This window comes from Aegilops tauschii, chromosome 3, assembly GCF_002575655.3.
Source record: "Aegilops tauschii subsp. strangulata cultivar AL8/78 chromosome 3, Aet v6.0, whole genome shotgun sequence".
NCBI classification, from domain to species: domain Eukaryota; kingdom Viridiplantae; phylum Streptophyta; class Magnoliopsida; order Poales; family Poaceae; genus Aegilops; species Aegilops tauschii.
Window position 1 is genome coordinate 408,848,204 of NC_053037.3, and position 6,000 is coordinate 408,854,203.

Sequence of the window (6,000 nt, forward strand, 5' to 3'; positions counted from 1 at the left end):
CCGCCTACTTCTTTGTCCTTTCTTGCCGTCTGCCGCTTTTGGCTCGTTTTCTGACTTGGTGTTTTCTCTTCTTTCTTTATCTTTCTTGCACAGAGTACTTCCCTGGCTATTCTACCACCGCCAACCAGATCATCGAGGCCCGCCGCCAAGCGCGGAGGCAGGCTGGCTTCGAGATTTCGCCAACCGCTGGCCGTTCGCTGGAGGAGCAGCTCTTGGCGATCCAGGCCCGTCTCCAGCCGGCTCACCGACTGCTCCGCCGGCTTCAGCGTGCTGGGGCGCAAGTGTTGGCCGCCCTCTGGCCCGGCGAAGTGGTTCCTCGCACCCCCAGTCGGACTGCCGACTGGCTGGAGGTGGCAGTCGGTCGCTTCGAAGCCTGGAAGGCCTCGGCGGCTCGGTCCGGCGCCAGGTGGGCGCTGGAGTTCGTCAAGGCCTGGTACCCCGGCCTGAGCCTGGATCAGCTGGCTACCTGGCGGCAGCAAGCCGACATGGAGCTGGAGCCGGCGCGGCCGGCTATCATCCGGCAGGCTTCAGCAATCGCCGACTACACCGACACCAGCGTCTTCGCCCCTGAGGTCGATGACAACGATGTTGCCCAGCCGGAGGAGTGGTTCGGGCTGAACCCGGCAGACGGTGAAGACTCGGCGGAGGAGATCGACTCCAGCGACGAGGGCGAAGAGGAGGAGGAGGGTGAAGACGCCGAGCCGGCTGGTGGAGCAGCCGACCAGCCTCAGCCTGACCGTGCCTCCAGCACCACGTCACGCGCGAGTGTGTCGCCTGCCACTGGTGGTGACCAAGCCGAGACCCGCTAGGCGGCCACTCCTTCAGCCGGCGACGCCGTGTCCACCGACCAGCCTGGCTCTCGCACCACGCCCTAGTCTAATCTGCCATCTTTTGTTTTCCTGTCTTGTCACTTTTGGAACAATATTCTGTTAAGTCTGCACAATTCCACCCACTGGGGGTGTATTCGAACTATGTCGATTGCCGGCCTGTTGGGGGCTTTTATATGTATATATAACTTATGCATGCATTTGGCTTTTCCTTATACTTTGCTTTTCATCCTTCTGCTATTTCCTTTGCCGCCCTCCCTTGGTTGCCGCCTCCCTAGTCAAACAGTTGCTCTGCAATCTGTAGCTGGAGGAGTGCTTGGCCAATTGAGGGGGGAAGTACTCTAGCTTTGCTGGACTAGAGCTAAGTGTTTAGGAAGCCGGCCAGCCGACTGTTCTGACAGCCGGCAAGCGTGGTTGGAGGCCGTCTTTTCACTATATAAGTTCGTTAGTCCGTAGCCGTTTTTCGTGTGGGCATCCTTTCTGCCTTGTCTCTTGCTAGTCGGACAGTCGGTTCTTTGAGCTGCGACTTTCAACAAGAGAGGATTCGGGAGCCGGCACACTACTTGTCTGACTTCAGGTGGAACTTTTAATATAGCTCAAGGCGGCCAGTCCCAGGGTCGACTAGTCGAACCCGGTGCCAGACGAGAAATTAAATGTAATGATACATTCATGGATATGACACTCGTCATTCATAGAAAAATAAAGGCAGTCCCCGAGTACTGTTCGGGGGGCCTGTTGGTTCGTACTTAATACAAAAGGGTAGCATGATACATACTGCTTTCAACTGTAAAATCTCCTCAGGAGGTTCGCGTTCCATGGTCGCTCCGACTCCTTGCCGGAGTCATCTCTCTTGCGTGCTCTTGGTTTTTGCGCGTCGATCAAGTAGTAGGAGTCGTTGCCGAGTGCCTTGCTGACGACGAAGGGGCCTTCCCAAGGGGCCGAGAACTTGTGCTGACCGGCTGTTCGCTGGATCAGTCGGAGCACAAGGTCGCCCTCTTGGAAGGATCTTGGCTTGACCTTACGGTTGTGGTAGCGGCGCAGCCCTTGCTAGTAGATAGCGGACCGACTGAGTGCTAACAGCCGGCCTTCTTCTAGTAGGTCGACGCCGTCTTCTCTTGCTTCCTTGGCCTCCGCCTCCGTGTACATGGTGATCCGAGGCGAGTCGAACTCGATGTCGGTTGGGATGACAGCCTCGGCACCATATACAAGGAAGAACGGAGTGAAGCCGGTTGACTTGTTGGGTGTAGTGCGCAGACTCCAGAGGACAGCCGGCAGCTCATCGAGCCAGCAGCCGGCCGATCGCTCCAGTGGTACAACCAGTCGGGGCTTGATGCCGGAGAGGATGAGTCCATTTGCTCGCTCGACCTGGCCGTTTGACTGCGGGTGGGCAACAGACGCTAAGTCCAGTCGGATGCCCTGCGTCGCGTAGAAACGTGCCAGTGCTCCTTTGGCAAAGTTCGTGCCGTTGTCGGTGATGATGCTGTGCGGCACGCCGTACCGAGTAGTGATGTCGGTGATGAATGTTACGGCAGTCGGCCCGTTCAACTTCTTGATTAGCTTCGCTTCGATCCACTTGGTGAACTTGTCCACGGCGACCAGTAGATGTGTCAAGCCGCCGCGGGCTGTCTTGAAAGGGCCCACCATGTCCAGTCCCCAGACAACAAAGGGCCAGGTGAGGGGAATGGTCTTGAGTGCAGAAGCCGGCAGGTGTTGCTTGGAACTGAAAACTTGGCATCCTCTGCAGCTCTTGACTATCTCTTTGGCATCTTCCAAGGCAGTCGGCCAAAAGAAGCCATGGCGGAAAGCCTTGGCCACAAGTGATCTTGAGGCTGCGTGGTGGCCGCATTCGCCTTGGTGAATATCCTTGAGGATTGCCACTCCTTTTTCTGGCTCGACACAGCGCTGGAAGACTCCAGTGACGCTGCGCTTCACAAGCTCTCTGTTGATGATTGCATATGCTCCAGCTCGCTGTTGCACTAGTCTTGCTGAGATCTCATCAGCCGGCAGCTCTCTGCTGACTAGGAACTTGAGGATGGGCTGGGCCCATGATGGAGTTGTGACTTCTTCTTCTGTTAGTGTAGCCACCATGACTCGGGTGGGTGGGTTGGGTGGCGTGGAATTGGAGTCGGCCACCGCTTCTTGTGTCGTTACAGTTCCCGGGCCGACTGCTGAAGTCCCCGGGCCGGGTTCTGAAGTCCCCGGGTCGGGTGCGACTACGGCAGTCCCCGGGCCAGTTGTCGAAGTCCCCGTGCCGCCTGCGGGGTTCCTCCAGTCTGATCCGGCTGCATCTGGCGCAGGCGGTACGAAGATAGAGTCCGACTCTGGAGACGGCTTGATGGACGGCTTGAGGAGGCGCTGGAGGGAGACGCCAGTCGGTATGGCTTGTCGGTTGGAGCCGATCCGTGCTAGGGCATCTGCTTGGTCGTTGTCGGCCCTTGGCACGTGAAGGAACTCGCACCCTTCGAAGTATCCACTGATCTATTGGACGAGGAATCGATAGCTCGCCATGTTCGCGTCCTTGGCATCCTAGTCGCCAGACGACTGCTGGACCACCAAGTCTGAGTCGCCATAACACAGGATCCGGCGTATGCCGAGCTCTTTGGCTAGCCGGAACCCATGTACGAGCGCCTCGTACTTGGCCACGTTGTTGGAGGCGGCGAAGTGGATCTGCAGCGTGTACTTGAGCTTGTCGCCTTTGGCAGAGGTGAGGACGATGCCGGCTCCCAAGCCGGTGCGCATCTTGGACCCGTCAAAGTGCATCCGCCAATGGGTAGATTCGGGAGCCGGCGGTAGGTACTGGGTCTCGGCCCAGTCGACGAGGAAGTCGGCCAATGCTTGGGACATGATGGCGGTGCGGGGTTGGTAGAAGATCGTGTAGGGCGCCAGTGCAATGGCCCATTTAGCCACCCGGCCGGATGCATCCCGGCTGCCTATGATCTCGGCGAGCGGGGCGGTGCACACGACCGTGATGGGGTGCTCTTGGAAGTAGGGCTTCAGTTTCTTGGCGGCGAAGTATACCCCATAGCACATCTTCTGGTAGTGCGGGTAGTTCTGCTTTGAGCTAGATAGCACTTCGCTTAGGTAGTACACTGGCCTCTGGACTAGCCGGGCTCGGCCTTCTTCCGGGCGCTGGAACACAACAACAGTACGGACTACTCGGCTAGTCGCAGCAATGTAGAGGAGCATGGGCTCCTTTTCAGTCGGCGCTGCCAGGACAGGCGGAGTGGTCAGCATCTTTTCAACTCATGGAAGGCTTGGTCGGCTTGGTCATTCCACTCAAAGTGACTGGACTTCTTCATGAGTCGGTACAGGGGGAGAGTCTTCTCTCCTAGTCGGCTGATAAAACGAATCAGGGAGGCCAAGCAGCCGGTGAACCTCTGCACATCTCGCAGTTTGGTGGGAATCTCCATCCTCTCGATGGCCTTGATCTTGACGGGGTTGCACTCGATGCCGCGTTCGGAGACCAGGAAGCCTAGCAGCTGGCCGGCTGGTACTCCGAACACGCACTTCTCGGGGTTGAGCTTGATTTGGAATCGGCGCAAGTTAGCGAATGTTTCTTTGAGATCTTCCAGCAGGGTACCGCGCTTCTCTGTCTTCACCACAATGTCGTCTACATAGACGTGGGCATTTCTGCCGAGTTGTTTCAAGAGGCATTTCTGCATGCAACGCTGAAAAGTGGCGCCGGCATTCCTCAAGCCGAACGTCATAGTCAGGTAGCAGAAAGCTCCAAATGGTGTGATGAAGGCAGTCTTCAGGCGGTCTGCTGGGTCCAACTTGATCTGATGGTACCCTGAGTAGGCGTCCAAAAAACTCAACAGCTCGCATCCGGCTGTGGAGTCTATCACTTGGTCAATCCATGGCAGAGCAAACGGATCCTTTGGGCAAGCCTTGTTCAGGCTGGTGTAGTCTATACACATACGTCAGTTGTTATTCTTCTTCAGAACCAGAACTGGGTTGGCAAGCCACTCTGGAAAAAACACTTCCATGATAAAGCCAGCGGCAAGGAGCCGGGCTATCTCTTCTCCCACGATTCTTCGCTTCTCTTCTGACAGTCGGCGGAGGGGTTGCTTGACCGGCTTCGCGTCGGCGCGGACATGTAATTTGTGCTCGGCGAAATCCTTCGGGACACCCGGCATGTCCTTTGGGGACCATGCAAAAATGTTCGATTCTCACGGAGGAAGTCGACGAGCTCGCCTTCCTATTTACTGTCCAAGTTCGCCCCAATGACAGCGAACCTCTCCGGGTTCTCCGGGTCCAAAGGTATCTTCTTCGTCTCTTTGGCAGGCTGGAAGGAGCCCTGCACATCACAATCTTTGGGGTTGGGGGACAGGGCCGGCTGCTTGCCGGCCATGGACACAACCCGCTCCAGCATCTTCTTCTCTTCTGCCACCATGAGGGACTCGGCCAGCCGTCTACTGGCCATGGCACACTCGATGGACTTCTTGTAATCGCCAGCTACCGTGATGATCCCCTTCGAGCTCGGCATCTTCATCTTCAGGTAGGCGTAGTGGGGCACAGCCATGAACTTGGCCAGAGCAGGTCGGCCAAGCAGAGCATGATAGGGGCTCTTCAAATCTACTACCTCGAACCAGATCGCTTCCCGGCGAAAATGATCTTTATCTCCGAAGAGAACATCCATTTTAATCTTGCCGATTGCGGAGCAAGACAAGCCGGGGATGATACCATGGAACACGGTCCGGCTCGGCAAAAGCTGCTTCGCCTTGATGTTCAGCTTCTCCATGGTATCGCGGTACAGTATGTTGATACTGCTTCCGCCATCTATCAGGACGCGGGAGAATCGGGCAGCTCGCCTCTCCGTCGCGAGGGTGACATCCAAGACCATTGCATAGGAGCCAGGAGAGGGCATCACCTCTGGGTGGTCGGCCTGGCTCCAGCTGATTGGCTTCTCTGACCAGTGCATGAACTCGGGGGCGCTAGAGGCGACTGCATTAACTTCTTGATGCTGTCGGCGCCGACTATGCTTGTCGTCGGCTTGACTGGTGAAGACGACGTACGCAGCGTGCTCTTCAGGAAATTCGTCTTGGATGGCTCCGACTGCCGGCCGAGCCGCCGGCTGCTGAGGGGCTGGAGGCGGCGGGCCAGGAGGCGGAGGCAGCAACAACCCTTCGCCCTTGGAGATGCAGGTGAGCCAATGGCATTTTCGGGTTGTGTG